Below are 27,421 nucleotides of genomic sequence, written 5' to 3'. Positions count from 1 at the left end.
AACTGGACAGTCTCTACGTAAAAGAATGAATGGACACAAATCAGACGTCAAGAATTATAACATTCAAAAACCAGTTGGAGAACACTTCAATCTCTCTGGTCACTCGATCACAGACCTAAGAGTGGCTATCCTTCAACAAAAAAGCTTCAAAAACAGACTCCAACGAGAGACTGCTGAATTGGAATTAATTTGCAAACTGGATACAATTAACTTAGGCTTGAATAGAGACTGGGAATGGATGAGTCATTACACAAAGTAAAACTATTTCCCCATGGTATTTCTCCCCCCCACCCCACCCCCCACTGTTCCTCTGATATTCTTGTTAACTGCTGGAATTAGCCTACCTTGCTTGTCACCATGAAAGGTTTTCCTCCTTTTCCCCCCCTGCTGCTGGTGATGGCTTATCTTAAGTGATCACTCTCCTTACAGTGTGTATGATAAACCCATTGTTTCATGTTCTCTGTGTGTGTGTGTGTATATAAATCTCTCCTCTGTTTTTTCCACCAAATGCATCCGATGAAGTGAGCTGTAGCTCACGAAAGCTTATGCTCTAATAAATTTGTTAGTCTCTAAGGTGCCACAAGTACTCCTTTTCTTTTTGCGAATACAGACTAACATGGCTGCTACTCTGAAACCAATCTTTGTAATATCCATTTGATTTTATTTCAGGCTATATCTACACTAGAGACCTTACAGTGGCACAGCTGTACTGATGCAGTTGCACAACTGTAAGAGCTCTCATGTAGCTGCTCTGTGCCAAATGGAGAGAGTGTTCCCATTGACATAATAAAACCACCTCAAATGAGGAGCAGTAGCTATGTTGGGGGGAGAAACTCTTCTGCCAACATAGCACTGTGCATACTACCACTTATGCCGGTGAAATTTATGTCACTCAGGGATGTGGGTTTTTTTACACCAGTGAAGGACATAGGTTTTGCCTACATAAGTGGTAGTGTATACATGGCCTTAGGCAAGCAAATGCAAGTTGTTTTAACTCATATATATATAAAAGACAGTTTAAATCCCTGGAACAGGAATTTTCCAGCAGCAGGTATTCTATATCATCTGTAAGCCTGTCATCTGACTGAGTGTAATCACATACCAGTTTTGTTTATTTTGCTTGTCAAGTCATATATCACCACCTAGGCTGTTTGCATGTTGTATTTTCTCCATTGTGTCTGTACCAGTTTAGTGGTTGTTCTCAGTTCATAGTGTGAGGAAAAACAAATTCCAATGGTTTCCACCAAAGGAAGGAATGGAATGAGGAGATCAACCCATTTACTAAACACTTTCTGCCATCTCCAGCTTTGCTGATGGAATTGGTGCTCCGCTGACTTGCATGAAACAACAAATTACCTTCCTGGCTGACCAATTTGGCAAATCAAGGCCAGTTTTGAAAAGTACAGTTCATGTGGTTTTGGTTGACTTGTCTGGGTTGGTTTAGCACAGGAATAGCTTTTCAATGGGAAAACCACATGTGTGTCTTATGAGTAGAGCAGGTGGGAATTTTGTGATGAAATATTTTTTTCCTTAAAAATGCTGATCTGTTGAAACTATCACGTTTCATGGAAACCAATCTTTCTCAGGTCCAGGATGGGATGGACAGACAGACCTTCCGCTCCCATCCTCCCCCAAATAGCCTGGAGGTTAGGGCTCTCTCCTGGGATGAGCAAGACCAAGCTTCAAGACCTTGCTCTGTAATCAAACAATGCTGGATAAATCTTTACTTTCTTTCTCATGATGCCTGAAACCCTTTTCCTTACTGGTTAAGTAAATGCTTGCCTTCTGGCCCAGTCAGCTGAAGGGCCCTGTTATCATGAGACCATGAGATTATTCAGTTATTTGAGTCTTAATCACAACCTCAGCTAATTAAGCAATTTTAAAAGGCTCAAACTGCTTACAAATTAAAAAGTGTCTGTACACAGAGAATGATTGTTTTGTTCCATTCCCCTATTGATAGTGGTACATAAAAGCATCTATTGTTGAAGCTGTAAAATGGTGTTAGAGGGTTATTTTTGGAGTGACAGACAGTGGCTGAATCTTTCTTCAGTGGCCTGATTGTCTTTGTCACTGAGCATAGACTGTAAGGTCTGATCCTGAAAGATGCCTAATGCCCTCAACTCTGGTGAAGTAAGGGGGGGTCTGAACTGCACAGAAACCACCCAAAATGCAGAGAACTACGTAGCTGCTATAGGGATATTATTACCTATCTATTACCTACTCTGCTATCTTTCTAGAGAACCTCATCTACTGCTCTTGGTTTTTGTAAAAGCAAAATAATGATGGCTAGAGCTACTTTGAAAACTTTGTCATATCCCTCTATATGGGGGACTGTCTGCTGCTGTGTAAGGTTTCATGTGCCAAGTGGCTCTGGAAGTTTGCCAAACACCTCACTGTCTTGTGCATGGTGATATTTCCTGTGGCTGCTAGGAGACATTTCAGTTTGCTTTGGACTTTGACACTGGCAATACTGAGTGCATGATACTAGCCACAAACAAAGCATTCTCTGTCTAGGGGATCCAACCGGGGAATGGACTTTCAGAGGCAATTAGATGGGTGCAAAGGGTGACCTTGTGTAATACGTTTATCTCTGATCAAGCTTTTCCACCATAACAGGAAGGAAATCCGCAACACCAGTCCTGCTATCTTCCCCTCAAGCAAAAAACACCAACTTCCCAGAAATCCCATCCCAAGAAGTTACCAGTCTATTGTACAGGCACTCAGAAACCACAGTAAAAGGCAACCAGTGCAAATTTTTTCTTTAAGAAAGAAAACCCTACTAATATAATTGAAAACTTGTTAAAATAACTTTAGAATTGTACATATTAAAATATGTTTGACTTATGATTCTAATGTAAAGCCCCTGGATGTCAATGGAAAGACTCCAATTAACTTCAAGGGGGTTTGGTTCAGGCTACTTATATGCAAAAATCAACCAAATCCTGAAGTCTTTATTCTGGGCTTGATCACAAGAAATAGTGAAGTCAATGGATTTTTGTGAGTGCATAGTGCATCTAAGTATCCATCGCAACATTCTTACTCAAGAAGAACTACTGTTGTCTCTGATGGGAGTTTTACCTAAATGGAGTAATTACCCCATGTAGTAGTAGGCATCCTTGAGTCTCGAGAGACCCTGGGTATGTGCCCCTGAGGGGTAAAGGATTTACTCAGCTGGTTTTATGACAGCTGTGGCTGAAGAGACCCATGTGAGAGAGACAATCTCTGCCACATCTGTCACATTTAAAGGTGATGTTTCGACTCTTTGGGCTCTGCCTCTGTGAGCTCTTTTCTCCTCTTCTAAGCTGGACGGCTTCCTCTCGTAACTCCAGAGAGCTTTGTTAAGCTCTTGTTTCCAAAGGCTGCGGTCTTGAGTTGTCCACATCCAGGTTCATTTCTTGGAGGTCTTGCTTGCACACATCTTGAAACACAATTTTAGGCATCCTTTGGGTCTTTTTCCAGATGCCAATTCACTGTAGAAGATGTCCTTTGGGATGCAGCCATCATTCATTTGGCACACATGCCCAAGCCGGTGGAGGCATCTCTATTTGAGGAGTGTTTACATCCTGGGTATGCTGGAGCACTTGAGCACCTCGGTGCTGGTGACTCTGCCCCTCTAGGAGATGCCAAAGATTTAATAAAGGCAACACATATGAAAGCTCTTGAGCCTCTTTTCCTGAGAAGGGTATAAAGTCCATGCTTCGCTCCCATAAAAAAGTGTGCTGAAAATTACCCCATGATTGGGTGCATTATTATTATGTGGTGGGTGAAAGCTTGTTATGGCTTGAGTCAAATCCTCATTACGAGTGATGGAGGCACAGGCACTGACTTTTATTTTTCCTGATGGGTGCTCCACCCCAAGACACCACCCTCACTCCGTCCCTTCCCCCAAAAGCCCCCACCTGCCACTTGCTGCTTTCCACCCTTCTTTGAGCACCTCCCACTAGTCCAGCTGAGCAGCTGTGGCTGGGGAGTGCTGAGCATCCCCTATTTTTTTCCATGGGTGCTTGAGCCCCCAATTACCCATGGAGTCGGTGCCTATGGATGAACGAGAACTATAGTCTTGACACCTGACCTAACCTGATGGGAGCCAACTGCAAGTGTCGGGGTCAGGTCTGAAAACAGCCTCACCCTCTCAGGCTCAAGTCGGGTTGTCTCTGATCATCTCCTGTTGCTCCTGAGTTTGGGATGGTTGTGGCTGCATGCCCCACTCCTGCCAGCTGCCCCCTCCTGGCAGTGTTCTGAGTGTGCTGCAGAAACTTCAGAAAAACCTGAGTGTCTCTGGATTAAGTTTAGAAGCGTGAGCAACAAGGGTGATGTCGTGGTGGGAGTCTGCTATAGACCACCAGACCAGGAGGATGAGGTGGACAAGGCTTTCTTCCAGCAACTCACGGAAGTTACTAGATTGCAGGCCCTGGTTCTCATGGGAGAATTCAATCACCCTGATATCTGTTGGGAGAACAATACAGCAGTGCACAGACAATCCAAGAAGTTTTTGGAAAGTGTAGGGGACAATTTCCTGGTGCAGTGCTGGAGGAACCAGCTAGGGGCAGAGCTCTTCTTGACCTGCTGCTCACAAACCGGGAAGAATTAGTAGGGGAAGCAAAAGTGGATGGGAACTTGGGAGGCAGTGACCATGAGATGGTCAATTTCAGGATCCTGACACAATGTAGAAAGGAGAGCAGCAGAATACAGACCCTGGACTTCAGAAAAGCAGACTTTGACTCCCACAGGTAACTGATGGGCAGGATGTCCCAGAAGGCTAATATGAGGGAGAAAAGGAGTCCAGGAGAGCTGGCTGTATTTTAAAGAATCCTTATTGAGGTTACAAGGACAAACCATCCCGATGTGTAGAAAGAATAGTAAATATGGCAGGCGACCAGCTTGGCTTAACAGTGAAATCCATGTTGATCTTAAACACAAAAAAGAAGCTTACAAGAAGTGGAAGATTGGACAAATGACCAGGGAAGAGTATAAAAATATTGCTCGGGCATGCAGGAGTGAAATCAGGAAGGCCAAATCACACCTGGAGTTGCAGCTAGCAAGAGATGTTAAGAGTAACAAGAAGGATTTCTTCAGGTATGTTAGCAACAAGAAGAAAGTCAAGGAAAGTGTGGGTCCTTTACTGAATGAGGAAAGCAACCTAGTGGCAGCGGATGTGGAAAAAGTGAATGTACTCAATGCTTTTTTTGCCTCTGTCTTCACGAACAAGGTCAGCTCCCAGACTGCTGCACTGGGCAGCACAGCATGGGGAGGAGGTGACCAGCCCTCTGTGGAGAAAGAAGTGGTTCAGGACTATTTAGAAAAACTAGATGAGCACAAGTCCATGGGGCCAGATGTGCTGCATCCGAGAGTGCTAAAGGAATTGGCGGATGTGACTGCAGAGCCATAGGCCATTATCTTTGAAAACTCATGGCGATCAGGGGACGTTCCGGATGACTGGAAAAAGGCTAATGTAGTGCCCATCTTTAAAAAAGGAAAGAAGGAGGATCCTGGGAACTACAGGTCAGTCAGCTTCACCTCAGTCCCTGGAAAAATCATGGAGCAGGTCCTCAAGGAATTAATTCTGAAGCACTTAGAGGAGAGGAAAGTGATCCGGAATAGTCAGCATGGATTCACCAAGGGGAAGTCATGCCTGACTAATCTAATTGCCTTCTATGACGAGATAACTGGCTCTGTGGATGAGGGGAAAACAGTGGACGTGTTGTTCCTTGACTTTAGCAAAGCTTTTGACACGGTCTCCCACAGTATTCTTGCCAGCAAGTTAAAGAAGTATGGGCTGGATGAATGGACGATAAGGTGGATAGAAAGCTGGCTAGATTGTCAGGCTCAACGGGTAGTGATCAATGTCTCCATGTCTAGTTGGCAGCTGGTATCAAGTGGAGTGCCCCAAGAGTCGGTTCTCGGGCCGGTTTTGTTCAATATCTTCCTTAATGATCTAGAGGATTGCACCCTCAGCAAGTTTGCAGATGACACTAAACTGAGAGGAGAGGTAGATACACTGGAGGGTAGGGATAGGATACAGAGGGCCCTAGATAAATTAGAGGGTTGGGCCAAAAGAAATTTGATGAGGTTCAACAAGGACAAGTGCAGAGTCCTGCACTTAGAACGGAAGAATCCCATGCATTGCTACAGACTAGGGACCGAATGGCTAGGTAGAAGTTCTGCAGAAAAGGACCTAGGGGTTACAGTGGACGAGAAGCTGGATATTAATCAACAGTGTGCCATTATTGTCAAGAAGGCCAATGGCATTTTGGGATGTATAAGTAGGGGCATTGCCAGCAAATCGAGGGACGTGATCGTTCCCCTCTATTCAACATTGGTGAGGCCTCATCTGGAGTACTGTGTCCAGTTTTGGGCCCCACACTAAAAGAGGGATGTGGAAAAATTGGAAAGAGTCCAGTGGAGGGCAACAAAAATGATTAGGGGACTGGAACACATGACTTATGAGGAGAGGCTGAGGGAACTGGGATTGTTTAGTCTGCAGAAGAGAAGAATGAGGGGGGATTTGATAGCTGCTTTCAACTACCTGAAAGGGGGTTCCAAAGAGGATGGATCTAGACTGTTCTCAGTGGTAGCAGATGACAGAATGAGGAGTAATGTTCTGAAGTTGCAGTGGGGAAGGTTTAGGTTGGATATTAGGAAAAACTTTTCATTAGGAGGGTGGTGAAACACTGGAATCCGTTACCTAGGGAGGTGGTAGAATCTCCTTCCTTAGAAATCTTTAAGGTCAGGCTTGACAAAGCCCTGGCTGGGATGATTTAGTTGGGGATTGGTCCTGCTTTGAGCAGGGCGTTGGACTAGATGACCTCCTAAGGTCCCTTCCAACCCTGATATTCTATGATTCTATATTTATGAATACTTTTCTAGACATTTATCTTCACTTACACACTAATATTATCAAAAGTCCAGCATATTGTCAGCTAAGAAACAAAGAAACAAGTCTTCAGCTGGTGTAAAAATCAACATAACTTCACAGTTCCAATGAAGTGAGCTGTAGCTCACGAAAGCTTATGCTCAAATAAATTTGTTAGTCTCTAAGGTGCCACAAGTCCTCCTTTTCTTTTTTGCGAATACAGACTAACACGGCTGCTACTCTGAAACCCATAACTTCACTGAAACTCAATGGAGCTATGCAGATTTTCACCAGCTGAGAATCTGACCCATTCTTTCTAATAACTATAGTGACAGGAATTTTGGCATTGACTTACTAATAGTATAGCACAAGGTAATATTGCTGGCAGGATAAAACCAGCAAGAAACAAGAGGGAGTTTAAAAAACCCCTCATACCTATCAAGCCAAAAATTACCCCCCATCTAAGTTGATTGGGCATGTTCTTCAAAAGTTACTTTGTTGCAGACAGATCTCATTTCACTCAGCCAAAAAGTAAACCATAAAAAAATCTATCATATGACAGTGTATTAATCTCTACATGGTTCATCCACAGGGTTAGAACCTTTAAATCTCCCACACAGACCTCTGCCACTTGCGCTAATGGAAAACTGCTAGCGGTAGTAGGTGGTCATCCTTTAGACTGACCAGCACTAGAAGGGGAGGGGATGCTTTGCCAGTGGATTTCACAGATACTTGCTGACATCAGAGGAATGGTGAGACTCAGAATTCTTGGGTTCCATCTCAGGTTATGGAAGGGAGTGTACTCCAGTGGGCATAGACTTCTGCCTGTTCCCTGCCTCCCAAGCATGATCCCTTCTGCACATTCCCCCAAAACTGTCATTATCTCAGTTCTGTCTTTCCCCTACACAGTCCCATTCTCCTCACCTACCCAGCTCCAGTCTCCACTCCCAGTCTCCATGCCCAGCCACTCCTAGTCTCACCACTCCAGATTTCTCATTCCAGTCTCCCCCAACCCCTAGTCCCAGTCTCTTTGCCCAGCCAGTACAAGTTTCCCCCCTCTTGGCTTCTCATCAGATTTGTCTCTCTTCCCCACCCTGGCCTTCAGTAGCTCCTCTTACCCATGTTCCCATCCACACCGATTCCAAGGCCAAATTTCCTCTCCGGGATCCAGTCTGGGTCATCCCACTCCTAATACTCCTTGTCCCAGTCTTTGCCCAGCCAATCCTAGTTCTTCCCCTCACCTCCTCCATCAGACCTATCTCCCCTCTGCTCTCACCACTCTGATGCCCAGTGCCCCCCCTGCTCTTCATCCAATCTCAAATAGTCTCCTAAAGAATAAAAGGAGTACTTGGGGCACCTTAGAGACTAACTAATTTATTTGAGCATAAGCTTTCATGAGCTACAGCTCACTTCATTGGATGCATTCAGTGGAAAATACAGTGGGGAGATTTATATACACACACAGAGAACATGAAACAATGGGTTTTATCATACACACTGTAAGGAGAGTGATCACTTAAGATGAGCTATTACCAGCAGGGGGGAGGCGGGGGAGGAAGAAAACCTTTTGTAGTGATAATCAAGGTGGGCCATTTCCAGCAGTTAACAAGAACATCTGAGGAATAGTAGGGGAGAAATAACATGGGGAAATAGTTTTACTTTATGTAATGATTCATCCACTCCCAGTCTCTAGCCATCATAGGGCCTAATCACATCAGCCACACTATCAGGGGCTCGTTCACCTGCACATCTACCAATGTGATATATGACATCATGTGCCAGCAATGCCCCTCTGCCATGTACATTGGTCAAACTGGACAGTCTCTACATAAAAGAATAAATGGACACAAATCAGACGTCAAGAATTATAACATTCAAAAACCAGTCGGAGAACACTTCAGTCTCTCCGGTCACATGATTACAGACCTGAGAGTGGCTATCCTTCAACAAAAAAACAACAAAAACAGACTCCAACGAGAGACTGCTGAATTGGAATTAATTTGCAAACTGGATACAATTAACTTAGGCTTGAATAGAGACTGGGAGTGGATGAGTCATTACATAAAGTAAAACTATTTCCCCATGTTATTTCCACCATCCCTCCCCCCACCCCCCCACTGTTCCTCAGACATTCTTGTCAACTGCTGGAAATGGCCCACCTTGATTATCACCACAAAAGGTTTTCCTCCTTTCCCCCCCTCCTTCCTGCTGGTAATAGCTCATCTTAAGTGATCACTCTCCTTACAGTGTGTATGATAAAACCCATTGTTTCATGTTCTCTGTGTGTGTATATAAATCTCCCCACTGTATTTTCCACCGAATGCATCCAATGAAGTGAGCTGTAGCTCATGAAAGCTTATGCTCAAATAAATTTGTTAGTCTCTCAGGTGCCACAAGTACTCCTTTTCTTTTTTGCGAATACAGACTAACATGGCTGCTACTCTGAAATCTCCTAAACAATGGTTTCCAGTTCCCTCCTCCTTTTATCTTCCTGTCACAGTCTCCTTCTCTCCCTTTCACTAGCCTCCGGTACCCATCTCTCCCCCAACTATCTCCATGACCCAATCAACTTCCGTCACCCCACAAGTCCAACTTTTGCCCCCTCTGTGTCTGATTCAAGCAGCTATCTCCTCCATGCTGCCTGGTCCCAGCAAGTGGGTCACTGAGAGCACAAAAGAGATATTCTCCCTCCTCACAGTTCAGCTGCCCAGACCATTGCATAGTCCACAGCAGCCCAGAGCTGCAATTGCAGGGAATGTCCTGTTCAGCCACAGGCTGGAGCACGCCCAGTACAGATGGAGTGTCCCGGGAAATATGCTACAATTTAAAGATCTCCACTGAGCATATGCAAACAGTGATTTTTGAAGGCTTATAACTTGGCCAAAATTGGATAGATTTTCCTGGGGACTGCAAAAGACACATCCCTGTAGCAAAGGCCATTTCTCTGCCAAATATCAACTATATGCTTCAAAGTATGGCTGTGTTAGGGCTTGCCAAATAAAAGGTCACCAGACTTGAACATGGGCAAAATATATTTTCCCTAGCCTTGTTCTCAGAAACAGCTTTTGCTGAAATTTCCCAAAACAATTAGGCCTGAAACCAAAACTCAACTTGAAAAATTTCAAATGGCAAACCTACAAGCAACTGAAAACAGGGTCTTAGAATTGGAAGTCTCAGGCAACTGTAATGCCTATAATAATATTACCCCTTTCCAACCTGAGCACTAGTCAAATTTTCAGGGGATGTTCCAGTGGGGAGTAGAAATTGATAGTGGACGCTGGTATTTTATTTGGTGCAATCTTGTTTATTTTCAAGGAATGTACAAAGTCCTGTTCCTCTAAACACAGGAGGAACTGAAACCAGGGGACAGCTTCTTTGCATACAGCCCAAACTTCTTTCAGCCAGTGCCCACAACCAGAACCTTCCTCTTGGCTTCCCCTAGGGTCACAATGTGCTTATGGCAGCTGTTTTGCTTTCTTGCTATCAGTCCTCCTCCATACCCAAATCAATACTAAGCAAAAACCCCTCTGCCCGTAAAGACGTCTGCTTAGGTCTAATTTGAAACTGTCACCTGGGCACAGCCGACACAAACCAGACCTGAGAGTCTTTTCAAACCTGACCCAATCCAGACCCAACACTTCCCCCGAACCTGTATCAGCTCCACTACCTCTGCCATCATGTTGGCCTGGCGGGGGCTTCCCGCTCCCAATGTCATGTGCCCATGATCCATCTCTGGTTGTCTCCTGCCTGCAGGGATAGTGCAGCGGTGGCTGCATAACCCACTTCTGCCAACCTCCACCTCCTCGCTGTGCTGTGTGTGCTGCAGAGTGAGAGGCACTGCTACTTGTCAGCACACTCGTCAGCCTTCTCTCCGACACCACCTACATAGCCATTCATTGACTTCCACAATTCGACGGTCTCTACCCAGGCCTTTTCCTTCCATAGGGAGGATGGACGAGAACACCTCTTGCGCCTCAAACTCCTTTATCCTTCTTCCCAGAGCCACGTAGTCTGCAGTGATCCACTCAAGGTCATTCTTGGCAGTATCATTGGTGCCCATGTGGAGAAGCAGGAAGGGGTAGTGATCCGAGGGCTTGATGAGTCTCGGCAGTCTCTCCGTCACATCATGAATCCTAGCTCCTGGCAAGCAGCAGACTTCTCAGTTTTCCTGGTTGGGGCGGCAGATAGATGACTCAGTCTCCCTGAGGAGAGAGTCCCCGACCACCACCACCACCACCCACCGCCTCCTCTTGGGAGTGGTGGTCGTGGAACCCCCATCCCTAGGACAGTGCATCTCATGCCTTCCAATCGGCGGAGTCTCCTTCTGTTCCCTTCCCTCAGATGTATCATCTAGTCCACTCTCCTCATTAGTACCTGTGGAGAGAACATGAAAACAGTTGCTTACCTGTATCTGCGTTGCTGGTACATGGACACTCCCCTTTCTTCTTCTGGAGGTCACATGCTGCCAAATTTCTTCACCGTCCTCCTGTCCCCACTGCGCGGCCTGCTCTGAATCTTCAGAACATTGTGCCCGTAGAAGCATATCCTGACATTTGTCCTATAAAGGAAAACAAAACCTGGTACTTGCTTGAATCAGAAATACCATCCACTAAAAAATGCTTCTTCTCATGAAGAGAATGTGAAATTTATCTTGAGGGGTAGGGGAATCTATGAATATCCAGCCATTTCCTGGCCTGGGCTTGTGCAGCTCTTGTTGGGAGGTGGTTGGGAATACTCAGGGTTGTGTGACCTGGGTAGGGATGCTGGTGGTTCCTGGCTGGGGGATGTGGTTCATTGGGGGGGTGGCTGCTGGATGGGGAAGGCATGTAGTTCTTTCACCATTCTCTCTGAGCTGAATATTACCCATTGACTGCAATAACTATACTGAATCAGTGAATAAGTTAAATTGTGTAAATAAACTGCCCAGAATAAAGCAAACTTAGGCAACAATAAAAAAATGGTTGATTTGAATGGCTACATATTATTATTTATTTTGTTGCTGTCCTCTCTCATTTAGAGATATATTTGACCCTCTATCTGTAAGAGCATATGATGATAAGGTCTTGGTATAAGTGATAGAAATGGATGTATTGAAAAAAGTAGGGACCAACACAGCTATAACAACACTGAAAACAATATTAAAAAGTTGGAATTTCACAGAAGTAACTTGAATGCAGATCAGTTGAGTGAGTTTTATTGGACAGGTACGACAGGTTTTAAGGGCAGAGGGAGGACATATGGCTGATTTCCTAAGTTAGAACAATGAAATAAATATATTCAAGTACTCAACCAAGATCATGAACAGCTGACATTAAGTGGAAATTTACTCTGAGGAACATATTAAGGAAGTCAGTTTAGGAACCACAGTAAGTCAGAACAGGTCAGATTGAGCAACTTTTGGAAGATAAAATTGCAAATATCTATAATAGCTTAAAAGTGACATGAAAAAGTGAAGAATACTTGTGGCACCTTAGAGACTAACAAATTTATTTGAGCATAAGCTTTTGTGAGCTACAGCTGACTTCATCGGATGCATGAAAAGTGCTTTGCATATTAACAATCAGCAAGAATGAGTAATCTCAATTGTAATTAATGACGCAGTTGTAATCAAATAAGTGAAATTCTAAACAGGAAAATCAAGCAGAATAACAAAAATAAAAGTATTACTTTTCTCCTTCCCTACCATAGGGATTAGTTGCATCAGTTTTTAAATGTAGACTTGATAAAACAAGAGTGTCCAGTTGTGTGCTATGCCTGTGCTCACCTAATTCTGAGCTGCTCTAGTAGCCAAAATGGCCCACAGCATAAGTGAGAGCAGCCTCTGGCCACTCTAACTTATCTCAGCCCATCCGGAGCTGCCTTTGGGCTACAGTACAGTATGGAATTCACATAGTGCCATTCACTATAAGCCTCCCACTATCTCCCACAGCCTTGCTCCTTACATATCACTCCACACTCAGCCCGTTCCACTGGCTGCAGCGGACTGGGATGGAATCATGGACCCACCTCCTTTCCACTTCTTCAGAGTGACTTACTCCCTCTAAGGGAGTAGTGGGCTTCACTCTGGTCCCAGAAGTCCTAGTAGTCAGGCCACGCCAAACAGTGTCTCCAAGTCTTGGGATGGCTCATCCAGGCAATCCATGGGACCCAGCAACAAGACGTAGTTCCTTGCCCCCCCCCAAAGTCCTCCAGGATCTCTCAGGGAGCTGATGGGGTTCAGGGAGAGGAAGAGGAGGAAATGGTAGGGGGACCCAGGCACTCCATCTCCACCAGGTCCCCTCCCAGGGTTCATAGAGAGAGAGGCAAGAAATGGCTCATCTCTTATGCCTGCTATTACAGATCAGCCTCCACTATGCCACACCCTACTTTCCCTGTTTTCCTTTCAGTTTGGGGCACAGCCCCAACCTTCTCCTTGTACAGTCTCAGTGATTCAGAGTCCCAGCTGGGGGGAGGGGAGGAAGGTGGAAGGGAGGGAGGGCTGAAGGAGTGATCTGGAAAGTTGTGAGCTGAAGGAGTCCAGTTGTTCCCCCTGGTCAGGGGGAACGGAAGCAGGGGCAGGTCACCAGTCTCCCAGCTGAGTCTTCCCCTGTAAATTGCTCTGGTTCAGCAGTTACCACCTGCCTGCCTTCTTGCAGCCCATCTCTCCTTCACTTTTCTCCCCCAAGGCAGGTCCTCCATAGGGAGCATAGAATCACAGAAGTGTAGGACTGGAAGGGACCTCAATAGTTGATCTAGTCCAGTCCCCTACAGTTAAGGTAGGACTACATAATAACTGGACCATTCCTCACAGGTGTTTGTCTAATCTATTCTACAAAACCTCTAATGATGGAGGTTCCACAACCTCCATAGGCAATTTGTTCTAGTGCTTAATCACCCTGACAGTTAGGAAATTTTCCTAATGTCCAACCTAAACATCCCCTGCAGCAAATTAAGCCCATTGCTTTTTGTCCTTTCCTCAGAGGTTAACGAGAACAATTTTTCACCCTCCTTTTTGTAACAACCTTTATTTACTTGAAAACTCTTATCATGCCCCCCCTCAGTCTTTTCTTCTTCAGACAAAACAAACCCAATTTCTTCAATCTTTCCTCATAGGTCATGTTTTCTAGACCTTTAATCACTTTGTTGCTCTCCTCTGGACTTTCTCCATTTTGTTCATCTTTCCTGAAATGTAGCTCCCAGAACTAGACACAACACTCCAGCTGAGTCCGTATCAGCATGGAAGAGAGTGGAAGAATTACTTCTCATGTCTTGCTTACAACATTCCTGCTAATACATCCCAGAATGATGTTTGCTTTTTTTTTTTTTGCAACAGTGTTAAACTGTTGACACATAGTTAGCTTGTGATCCGTTCTGAACACAGATCCCATTCCACAGTACTTCTTTCTAGGCAGTCATTTCCCATTTTGTATGTGTGCACCTGTTTGTTCCTTCTTAAGTGGAGTACTTTGAATTTGTCCTTATTGAATTTCATCCTGTTTACTTTATACCATTTCTCCAGTTTGTCCAGATCATTTTGAATTTTAATCCTATCCTTCAAAGCACTTGCAAACCCCTCCCAGCTTGGTATTGTCCATAAACTTTATAAGTGTATTCTCTATGCCATTATCTAAATCATTTATGAAAATATTGAACAGAACTGGATGCATGACCAATCCCTGTGGGACCCCACTTAATATGCTCTTCCATCTTAACTGTAAACCACTGATAACTACTCTCTGGGAATGTTTTTTCAACCAGTTATGCACGCACCTTACAATAGCTCCATCTAGGTTATACTTCCCTAATTTGTTTATGAGAAGGTCATGCAAGACAGTATCAAAAGCCTTATTAAAGTCAAAATATGTGATATCTACTGCTTCTCTCCTCCTCCTCCTCCTCCCTCCCTCCGCCCCCACCCCATCCTCAAGGCTTGTTTCCCTGTCAAATAAAGCTATTAGGTTGATTTGACATTATTTGTTTGTGACAAATTCATATTGACTGTTACTTATTGACCTTATTATCTTCTATATGTTTGCAAATTCATTGCTTGGTTCCTTGCTCCATTATCATTGTAGGTACTGAAGTTAAGCTGTAATTCCCCGGGTTGTCTTTATTCCTCTTTTTATAGATGGGCACTATATTTGCACTTGTCCAGACCTCTGGAATCTCCCGTTTTCCTTGAGTTTTCAAATATAATTGCTAATGGCTCAGATATCTCCTCAGATCTCTAGCTAGTTTAATCTCATTTTGTGCCTTGGCCTTTCTTAATTTTGTCCCTACATGCTTGTGTTGTTTGCTTATAAGCATCCTTCATAATTTGATGTAGTTTCCATTTTTTGTAGGACTCCTTTTGGAGTTGGAGATCACTGAAGATCTCCTGGTTAAGTCAGGGTGGTCTCTTGCCGTACTTCCTATGCTGCTGAGGGCCAGGGACCTTCTTGACCCAACACCATTCCACCACTACTTTAACATTAGTCTGGGGTCTGTAAAACCCATCACAGGGGTGCTAAAGGGAGCAGATCCTATGCTATCCTGAGTGTCGGACTTGAAATTGTGCCTGACACTTGCATTCAGAGTCAAGTTGGGGAAAGGAAACTTCTTGCAATTTTTGGTGTCCCTACACACCCATGCAAGGACCTTGTCCAAAGTGAGCAAGCATGAGCTGTTTCAAACATTGGGTTTTCTGAGATTATGAAGCAGTCAGTCCATTTATCTCCCCCGATTGCTCACTAACTAAATTAAAATTATAGTATGTAGTATTCAAAATGTGAGATTGCTTTTCAGAAAGAAAGGAATTAGTGTACTACCATTCCATTAACAATTTGGAGATATTGTGAGTATGTGTCCAGACTCCTGTGAACTTTATACCTGCATTCCATAGTTGCGCTATTTTATAGGTATGTATTGTTTTTTACTTATCCTCCTTGAAAAGCTAGAAGCTTTGAAATGTTTTCCACAATATGCAAAGAGCAGTTGGCTGGCAATAAAACAGCAAAACTTTTATAGTAACTAGATTGTATATTTCCAGCACTGGTGCATACAGCCATTATCAATGAATTTCTCTCTTGTTGTTTCAGTAATATTATGTTTTTTTTATTGAGTACAGATCCCTATAAAATGCTCTACTGAAAACTGAGTGCAAAACAAAAAAAAATAAGCTGCTTAATAATGTGCAAAATTAAAGACCTCATCCACTCATGGGCCAAATGTTGCTCTTGCTCAACTAAAGCAATGCTGCTGAACTCAATGGGTCTGCACAGGTTATATCAAAAGCATAATTTGGTCCAGTATCTTCTCTATTTTGCGGGCAGGATGAGTTCATTGGCAGCATGGTTCTTATAAAAAAGAACGTTTTGAATATGCTTCTGAGTAAAGCTGATGACAAGCATACTATATTTGACTACAGAGATCAAATATATAACCAGAGGGAATCTTTTGTGTCATAACAGTATATGAATTTGTCTTGTAATATACTGTTTTCAGTACTTTGATCAATGATTTATGGTCTTATTATTTTTTTGTATTACAGTAGTGCCCAAAGTCCCTACTCAGAATTAAGGTTGCTTGTACAGCATATAGTACAATGAAAAGAGGAACACACGGTCCCTACTCCAAAGATCTTCCAATTCAACATGAAATGTGATGCAAGAAGTAAACATGATGATCAGGAAGGAGGATGAAGCTGATAACACTAAAATCCCTGGGGACACAGGCTAGAAAGAGTACAACTTTTGATGGTCATTAGTATTTTGAAAACATTATTATTAAATAAATATCAGCTATCCCTGACTCCCCCCACAACTTACTTGTGACCAAGTGCCTGGGATGGACCACACTAAGAATGCCACACTCAGGGCAGACTGCAAGAAATAGTGCAGGCAATCCCCAAAGCTGGTCATTTATTCTATAATTAGATTCACCAAGCCTGTAACAAGAGTTCTGTAGCACCACTCTGGTTAACCAGAAACCAAACACAATCCCGTTTAGGCATTCCAGCCCTTGACTCCCATCCAGACAACCAAGTCTAATATTGTGAAAAGATACTGAAAACCCATTTCACCATATGTGAGGTTCTTACTAAACCCAAAGAATCAGACACTTGCCCCCAGGTCAATATGCATCTCAGATCTTATCCAAATATCATAGTCAGCCAATCCATAGTAAACTAACTAAAGATTTCTCAATGCAAGAAAAGAAGAGTTAAAATGGTTAATAGATCATATACATGCAAATGATTGCAAAGTCCTTATATCAGGTCTGTAGCAGGGATGAATAGACCACTGGCTTGCAAAAGTCTCTCTGATAACTTCAAAAAGATTGGAAGGTCCTCAGTCCATTTTTCAAAATATTCCTTTTAGTTGTAAATCCACAGTCCAGAGAATTAGAGCAGGACAGGACTAATCTATTAGAGTTCTTTGCGGGGATCAACAAACATGAGGACAAGGGGGATCCAGTGGACATAGTGCACTTAAATTTCCAGAAAGCCATTGACAAGGTCCCTCACCAAAGGCTCTTATGTAAATTAAGTTGTCATGGGATAAAAAGGAAGATTCTTTCATGAATTGAGAACTGGTTAAAAGACAGGGAACAAAGGGTAGGAATGAATGGTAAATTTTCAGAATGGAGAGGGGTAACTAGTGGTGTTCCCCCAGGGTCAGTCCTAGGACCAATCCTATTCAACTTATTCATAAATGATCTGGAGAAAGGGGTAAACAGTGAGGTGGCAAAGTTTGCCGATGATACTAAACTGCTCAAGATAGTTAAGACCAAAGCAGACTGTGAAGAACTTCAAAAAGATCTCACAAAACTAAGTGATTGGGCAACAAAATGGCAAATGAAATTTAATGTGGATAAATGTAAAGTAATGCACATTGGAAAAAATAACCACAACTATACATACAATATGATGGGTGCTAATTTAGCTACAGTTAATCAGGAGAAAGATCTTGGAGTCATCGTGGATAGTTCTCTGAAGACATCCACGCAGTGTGCAGCAGCAGTCCAAAAAGCAAACGGGATGTTAGGAATCATTAAAAAAGGGATAGAAAATAAGATGGAGAATATCTTATTGCCCTTATATAAACCCATGGTATGTCCACATCTTGAATACTGCATACAGATGTGGTTCCCTCATCAAAAAAGTTATACTGGCATTAGAAAAGGTTCAGAAAGGAGCAACAAAAATGATTAGGGGTTTGGAATGGGTCCCATATGAGGAGAGATTAAAGAGACTAGGACTTTTCAGCTTGGAAAAGACGAGATTCAGGGGGGGATATGATAGAGGTATATAAAATCATGAGTGGAGAAAGTGGAGAAAGTGAATAAGGAAAAGTTATTTACTTTTCCCATAATATAAGAACTAGGGGCCACCAAATGAAATTAATGAGCAGCAGGTTTAAAACAAATAAAAGGAAGTTCTTCTTCACTCAGCGCACAGTCAACCTGTGGAACTCCTTGCCTGAGGAGGTTGTGAAGGCTAGGATTATAACAGGGTTTAAAAGAGAACTGGATAAATTCATGGAGGTTAAGTCCATTAATGTCTATTAGCCAGGATGGATAAGGAATGGTGTCCCTAGCTTCTGTTTGTCAGAGGATGGAGATGGATGGCAGGAGAGAGATCACTTGATCATTACCTGTTAGGTTCACTCCTCCTGGGGCACCTGGCATTGACCACTGTCGGTAAACAGGATACTGGGCTGGATAGACCTTTGGTCTGACCCAGTATGGCCTTTCTTATGTTCTTACGTTCTTATGACAGAGGCAAAATAGAGATGTCTCAGGTGCCTTTTATATCCTTTACCATCAGCCTGGAAATTTACTGGCCCAAACAAAGCCCACAGACACAGTGTATGGAAAATTACTGGCCCAAGATGGAGTCCAGGATCACATGAGCATATTACATGTCCTTACTTGCTTTGCTGACTCATGGGGCACTCATCATCCATATTCTTTCTGAGGTGGCCATAGGAAAGGCTTACTGGTTGGGATGAATTTCTTCAATTGCCCATTGTGAGATGAGTGTCCTTAATGGACCATCAACACATAGATTTACATCAGGTCTAGGCAGCTATCTACCTGGGGGATATCACCCAGGCATACAACACATGTTTGAGATATAGATACATAGCCAATATTCATAACTTCAGACACAAAGAAGATTAATGCATATAAATAAGATAATCATACTTAGCAATTCATAACTTTTCTATTGATACCTGACATGACATACTTTGTACAAGATTTATGGTCACCTTTCTTATACACGGCATCCCATTAGTCATCAAGGGTTCTAGTAAAAATCACATGCACCATCTGTTAGTGAGGCAAATCAGGAACTCATTGGTTTTGGTGGTGTTTTTCAGTGAAATAGACCTACTTTGACTATCTCCATGCTTCAACTTGATCCTTTCACTTTTGTTTATCTAATTTCACTGTCGCTATATTACCCAAGCAAGAGTCATATAGTGCCCAAGAGTCATATAGTGCCCAAGAGTCATATACCCAAGAGTCATATAGTGCTATCAGTTCTTTTTTATTATTTCTCTTCAAGTTCTTCCAAATCTGCTTCTAGTTCTACAAAGTCAGACTCCCAAAATCCAGAAAAGCCACACACATTATGGACCAAAACGTGTTCATGTAACTAAATGCAAAGGTTACATGCACATAAAATGAGCAAGAAGTGGCACAGTACTTATTTTGCTCTGCAGTCTTCTGAACTATCTAGAGGATTTTCTGCAGGTGATAGGGTGAGAAATTACTTGTGATTCCAGATAGCTCCATATTCAATTCACAAGTAATTGTGCAAAGATCTTATATGACAGTGACCATGGGCTAATGTGTCTGCAATGATTGAGGTTCTTCATGTTTCCATCTTCAAAATTATCACTACTCTTGCAGTGTTCTGGTTTCATGTTATTTCAAAAAACATCTTCTGAGCTTAGTAAAGGTTTTCCTCCTTGGGTCCTATGTCCTATAGATTATCTATCTTAACTACATCCAGGTGCAGGAATTCTCCACCAGTGGAAGAAATTATATTCTGAAGTCTGATATTAAATGGTCCTGGTGAGAAAATATACAGTATTACAATAATACTTGAGCAGAAAATTTGACAGGGTTTTTTTTTTTGTTTTTTAATGCAGCTCATAACATTTCCTTACAATAAACTGGCTGTAATGCAGAGGTAATAAAAGAATAAAAGCACATCTGCTAGAATGCATCCAATATCCCCTTAATGCAACAAAAAAGCTAATAGGACTCTTCTTTCGAAGGAATGACACTGTTGGTACCTGTTGGAATATTTTATTATATGGATCAAGGGAGGGAAATGAAGCAGTGGAGTCCCGGATCCAAATTTTGCTATGAAGTTCATACACATAATCCCTAGTGAATAAAGTCGCATGAGGTATAACTGGAAAGAGGTTGTGGTTCCTGGCTTCTACTACTGAAAAGTCTGCACTTGTTTCCAAAATCTAATACTTTGAAGTCACAATACACTGTATTTTGTCTCAGATATTGTATAAAGATGAGCAACTACATAGGAATCCACTGAACACAGCACATCCCATAGGAACTGCAGTGCAAACTAATAGACACTGCTATTCTATTTACAGCAGTGAGAAAGGAACAATCAGACATTCAGACTAATAATCCTTTAACACATGTGCCAGGAAATCAAACACACATACAGATTAAAAAAGGATAAACTGTACTTTCATGGAGTGTGGAATAATCCTTTTATTTTCAGCCAGGAAAACATGTCCTGTACGTATTTATTTGTATCTATTTTCTCAAAATTAACTTTTAAAAACATCTGTCCAATGTTCTAAGTGCTTTGTAAAAAACGTAACATTCTTGCTGTCATCACAGGGCAAAAATGTTCAATAGGAATGTTTCTAAGCATATCAGCTCCATATCAAGCCTTGCTCCCTCTCCCAAAACACCTGTAAAAATAGGTGTGTAATTTGCAGCATGCCTAGAAGATCAACAAAGCTGTGTTATGACAAACTAGGGGAGAGGCAAAACAAAACAGTAAGTTATAAAAGTGTACGAGTAAGGATATATGCAATAACACACAAGGGGCCAGCCACTGCCATCACTGCATAACAGCAGCTCCTATTGTCTTTTATTCAAAGATGCAAGCAGTATAGGATTATTTTTAAATGTATATAGTATTAAACTACAAACATGCAAGTAACCAACTTCAGTTACTATGTGGACTTGTTATTGTAATCTATGTAACCTCCTCCTTTGTTTATTGGTCTCACTTATTGTGTTACAGTTAGACATCAAGCTCTTTGGGGACATGTCTTTCTTATTTGTTTGTGAAGCACCTAAAATACTTGGGCACTCAAATAATAATGTAGTAGTAACTAATGTAATAAAGGTTTGTATAATATAGCAGCTGCAAAATCTGGCAAAGGTGGGTGACTATCACTCAAGAAGTGCAGGTATCTAGTATAATCAAACTCCAGGAGGGTATTAATACTTTATTTGAATTTTAAAATTCCTTAAATCAAAGAAATACAATATTTTAAAAACCTCTTTTGTGGCTGGCTGTCATTCTGGCTCCTGTTGACGTCTATTTGGGGAAAATGTAAGGTAAAGGTTTAAATAAATATTTACAGTTTTTGAAGCACTATAAAATATGCTTCCCCTTAACTTCATATCATTGATCCAATCTCCAGTTCTGTGAAATGGCTGCAGGTGGATGGCAGCTGAGAATGAGAAACTTTCATTTACCACTTTCCATTGTTGTTGTTTGGCACCCTCAATTCTCACACCTAGTTTGCAAAAATCATCTTTAGCTTAGCTTTAGATTCAGCTTAGCTTTGGGAACTAAAAAGCACCTAAAGTCTGCATTACTTTACCAGTGATTTTAAAATATGAGAATATCCTATTTCATTTCCCCTTTGGCTGGGTATAATGATTACTGAAAAAGCGAACTAATGAGTGCAGTTATTGCCAGTCCACTACATCGTCCATTCAGATTTTCATTATTATTTTTCGCCGTATTTGTACTGCAGTAGTGCCTACAAGTCCCACTCAGAATCAGGACTCCAATAGGTTAGGAGCTGCACAGACACAAGGGTAGACATGGTCCCTGCTCCAAAGAACTTATCTTTTAATTTGAAATGAAATTAAATGCTAACAATAAGTGTGAAGAAGGGGGAAAGGAGGAATAGTGTAATGACAAGAAGACCCCATAGATACTTTGGTAAACTACTGTGCAACTTGATTATTTCAAATCTGAAAGGTTATTTTAAAAGTAAATATATAAAACTAGTTATTCCTAACTGCCATATCATATACTCATATTGCCTGGGTGATTTTTTTTCTTTTAGACCCAGTACAGTGGAGGTGCATATTAAAGAAATGTGTGTGACAAGAACTAGGGGCCAGGAAGATGTACTCTGAATGGATTAGAGGGGATGAAGAGCGAACGTGGGATGGCTAGAGATGAGGGAGGATGTTGTATATCATGATGCAATATACTATAATAATAGGTGACAATATCTACTGTGTCCAGTTCCAGGTTCTTGTCCTCGTCTTCATGAGTGTATCCTCTTTGTCTTTTTCTATGACATTCCCTATGCTCCATCATATATGCCAGCCTTGACTGTTTATTTGCTTCTCAGTATGATCTCTGTGCCTTCTTCCACTTTGCCCTCTGTGAAGAGTGGGGTGCAATCCAGACTAATGAGTAGCTGTGTCACCTCACCCTGTAACCTGGGGTGCCCTTTACAATGCCTTGCTCCAATCTGGACTGCTCACAAACAGCCTCCTGCATGTAAGTCACTCTCAGCTATGTCTGTGTGTGCTGCAGCCAGCCAGCCACACCTTGCCTCTTACCAGTCTTGGTTATGCTGCAGGGTGATCCCAACACACACACACAGGCCCAGATCTTCCCCACAAAATACCTGTGCTGCCCAGCTCTCTCCTGAGCACTACAACTATATTAAGTCCATTATTCCTTTAGTTATCCAGACATGTCAGTTTAAACACACTGGATTAGATCAAACAAATTTATTAACTACAAAGATTTTAAGTGAATAGAAGAAATGAGGCATAAAAGTTGGAAATGGTTACAAGAAAAATAAAGATAAACTGCTTGCAGGTACCTAGCTTAATAAACTGTATTAGATTCGGAGCAAAGTTTTCTCAGCACATGCTTTCAGCAGTCTTACTGACCAAATGAGTTGTCAGGATCCCTCCCCGCAAGTTCAAGGGCTGCTTCCTTTGTCTTTTCTGGTGCAGAGAATGCAGTGGGCAGAGGGAGTTGTGTGTCTGTCCCTACTTTTTATAATACTGTTCCCCTTTGAGAAGCATTTCCATCTCCCTCCCCCCCCCCACGCCCACAGCAGCAGAAAGCAGGAGCAGTCTGGCCAAGGGGCTGCTGCGAGCAAACACACATTGAGTTCTGGTTTAGGCCCCTCCCCCAGCCTAAGGGGAGAAGTGACTAAACCCAAGGCTCAAATGATTTTGGGGGACAACTAATAAGAAAACAGGGACAGGAGTGAGGTCATAGGGCCATAAGCAGGGAACTGGATGGGGACACCAAGCAGAGAACCTCGGACAGTGCCCACTGCTCTTCAAAGGTTCTAGGAAGCCAGCAGTCATGGCCCAGAGGAACTCTGCCTGGATGCATGATTGAAGGGAGGAGCAGAAATAAGCCCCACAGTCAGAGAGCATCTCCCCACCCAGCATCCTCCTCCTGGTCTTATAGATGGACACTTTGGAGGAGGTTGACAAGTTCTCGCAACTACGTGGGGCCATAGATAAGGTGTGCATAAATCAGGAGGTGTGGAGCAAAGTTCAGCCAGAACCTAAGGAGACGGTTCTGGAGGAGCTGAAAAGGGACTGCAACCTGGCATACTCCAGGTGGATGTGTGCCAGGGTCTCCTTGCTGCTGCAGATGGGGCAGATATTGGGGAGGGGAATGAACCAAGCCAGGTATGCGTCCATGCTCCAGCTGGGAACAAGGCCACAGGCAGGCTGTGTGGAAGGGAATTCCATGATGCTTCTATGCTAAAATGTAGATTTTTGCACCTGCCCCCTTGCCTGCCAAAGAATGGCCACTTAGTAGGCGATGGTCCATCAGCCTTGTTTACACCTTGCTGGGGCATCATCTTGCCCTTTGTCTCTGAGGAACTGATTTGGCCAATCCCCAGTCTTATCTGGAAAACATATTTTTAGTAATGATCGCAGCTTATGTTTATAACTTCACATATAACACTGCTATGTGCATTATGCCATGATATTACTGATCCGCAAATTGAGTTTTTAAGTGGTACCTTACAAGGCATATCTTGTAGAAACATTATTACAATAGGGTGTGAACATAGAGGTATATTCTGTCACACACCCCTGGAACACCTGAGTCAGTCCATAACCTGACTCAGAAAAAGAGAGTGAGACCCTAGGGACAAGAAACTGAAGGAGGGGTCATGAGACTGGCTGTGAGCTAATCCTCAGGTGGGCGACAAGGAGGCACCACAGCAGTGAGCAGTGAATCCCATGATATACCCCACCTTTCCTCTCTGTTTTTTGTTTTTTTGTTTGTTTTTTGGTTAGGTTTCCACCCTGTAAATGTTTATGCATAGGATTAACCTTAAGGACAGGGACCATGTCATCTTTTTTTGCGTGTGTGTCTGAGCAGAGCCTAGCGTATTGTGGGCACTGAGAGAAATGATACATGATGATATTATAATAACCTCATTGGTATCATTCTGTAACATTTAAATAAATTTAAGGAAAATCAATATTAGCAACCTCAAACATTGAAAAATAATGAACCGCAAGCCTGAAATTGACTTTAAAATCTCAAGACTTTTTTTTAAAAAAAAAACTAGAGTTTTTTATTTGCCTTATGATTTTTGAGCATTTGATTTGCACTTCAGTAACTCTTTCAAGCTTTTCTCAGCAACCAGGAGGGCTAGAAATTGACTGTTACCTTTGAAAGAAAGCTGAGATTCTCATGTTTCAGAGTAGCAGCCGTGTTAGTCTGTATTCGCAAAAAGAAAAGGAGTACTTGTGGCACCTTAGAGACTAACAAATTTATTAGAGCATAAGCTTTCGTGAGCTACAGCTCACTTCATCGGATGCATCCGATGAAGTGAGCTGTAGCTCACGAAAGCTTATGCTCTAATAAATTTGTTAGTCTCTAAGGTGCCACAAGTACTCCTTTTCTTTTTGAGATTCTCATGTAATCACTTTATCTCAAGCAGCTGGGGCTTTAAGCAAAACTTCAAGATTCATGATAAAATAACAAGTGTTAGTAATAGTGGTAAAAATAGGTCCTGCTGCTTAAAAGATATTCAATTTATAGGACTCATTTATTTTCAAATAAAAATAACTTAAAAATAGAAGGCCAAATCCTGAAGTCCTTATTTGGACAAAACTCTGAAGTCTGCAGTAAAAATTTCAGGAATTGGCCCATAAAATAATGTATATTTGTACATTAATGTATAAACTAACACACTTCTAGCTATTACTATTTTACTACTAAAGTCTTTTAATTTTTTTACTATTTTTATATACTATTTAAATTATTGTTTAGAGGATAAGACCTTTTTCTGAATAAGCAATCAACTAAACTAACTAACTAATCAACTAACTGTGTCAGGTGTATAAAATAAGGGCTTTATCCTTGTTCTATTAAAGTCAAGGGGAATTTTCCCATTAACTTCAGGTAGATCAGGATTTGGCCCTTGGGCCCAGATCCGGCACTACGCTCTACATGGGTGGACCTCTGCACTTGGACAGACTTCCATTGATTCCAGGGCATTTGCCTGAGGACCCATGGTGACACCAGTGCAGAGTGAAGGTGATTTATGGATTCCTGTTGTTTTAAAACTCATGACATTGGCTTATTTTTAATCAGTTCACCTTCAAATAAATTATAAAATGCCATGTTTACAAAAATAGGAAGCTTGTAGGTGTAGGCCTTCAACTCAGACGATCCCTCTCTATGAAACTGGAAAACTCAGGAGATCTTATGTCAAGGTCTTGGTCTCACCAAAATGTCTTCAAGTAGTTTATATATAGTAAATACATCTGCCTCTCATTCGACAGCTATTCTTGCTCTCTCTCTTGTCTATAGTACGTGTACAGTGTGTTCCACTTTGTTCCCAGGGCAGGGATGATACTAAATGACCATCCTTGAGAATCAAGATCTATCAAGATAAAACATGCATTTAATGGGATCATACCCTAAGAGAGTTATAAACTGTCCCAGTTTTAAAAGTAGGGGACATGTAACTTGTTACAGTGTGATTCTGTAACAATTACTTTATTATATCCATTATATTGTGACTTGATATGACACAGTTTCTTGTCTCACTCTGATAGAATACAGGAGCCTGATCCTACTTGTATTTTTGCCAACCAAAGAACTGCATATTGATAAAAGAATACCTTTTAAAGTTATACCATTTATTAATTTTCCTAATGGCTCAAGATCTAGTTAACATTTAGTTAATCTGATTGATTGGCACACATTCTACTGAATGCAATTCCTTTTTGTTTCTTTTTGGAGAGTGATTGCTGCTAATGTGAAAGAGCTGACCATTAAAGTGTTACTTTCACCAAGAAATCAGCACTTCAACAGCTGGTAAAATGAATTACATTAGTAAGTGCTTCCTTCCCTTAATCCCTCTCCCCTTTACTGTTTCTACATCATTCTTATTTCTGAGGTTGAGTATGTGTATAGATAATTAAAAGATGTAACTATTTTGTTCTCTGTGTACTGTGTACTACATTTTTAAATATAGGCACCTAGCTTCCTGTCCAGAGAAACTATAAAGCAGCTGCCATCTTGTATTGCAGTTGAGATGCAAAATGTTACAGAGAATCACTGTCTTTCTCATTCATATTGTATACACATTTCTCCCTTAATCTAAAATAAAAGTAGTTTAGAATGAGAAGCACATATATTGCTCTGTATATATGCGCATTGAGCTGAATCTATTGTTAGATTTCTCCTACGATAAGAAACCATTAAACAAGACCATATCCTTTATCAAAAGTGATGTTAATTATAACTATATCCTCAGAGGATCCTAGAGTGGGTGGCTAACTGGACAGGGATTTTGCAGTGAATTAGAGTAATCCAAATATTTAGAGAAATATACTGAACATTCTTTACAAAATATTTATTTCTAAAAATAACCCTGAGCATGGTGTCAACTGCCATAGTTTGATGGTAGAACAAAGCAGAAAATATAAATTAAGGATACAAAAAGGTATAGTGACTGACATTGTGAACAACACATCATAATGTTTCACAGGATAAACATAAAGGAAAAATCAGACAGCATGAGGATATAAAATGATTTAAAATGTAAAGGGGCAGACATAGATTTTGAGTGCTCTGATAATCCATTACAAAATACACAAACTCTAAGTATTAAGAGTAGCAGCCGTGTTAGTCTGTATTCGCAAAAAGAAAAGGAGTACTTGTGGCACCTTAGAGACTAACAAATTTATTTGAACATAAGCTTTCGTGAGCTACAGCTCACTTCATCGGATGCAGAAAAGTACTCCTTTTCTTTCTAAGTATTAAGCGACTTGTTGGATTTAAACTATACTCCT

The sequence above is a fragment of the Dermochelys coriacea genome, chromosome 2 (genome assembly GCF_009764565.3).
Source record: "Dermochelys coriacea isolate rDerCor1 chromosome 2, rDerCor1.pri.v4, whole genome shotgun sequence".
NCBI classification, from domain to species: Eukaryota; Metazoa; Chordata; order Testudines; family Dermochelyidae; genus Dermochelys; species Dermochelys coriacea.
The sequence above is the reverse complement of the archived record's forward strand: the minus strand, read 5'-3'. Positions refer to the sequence as shown.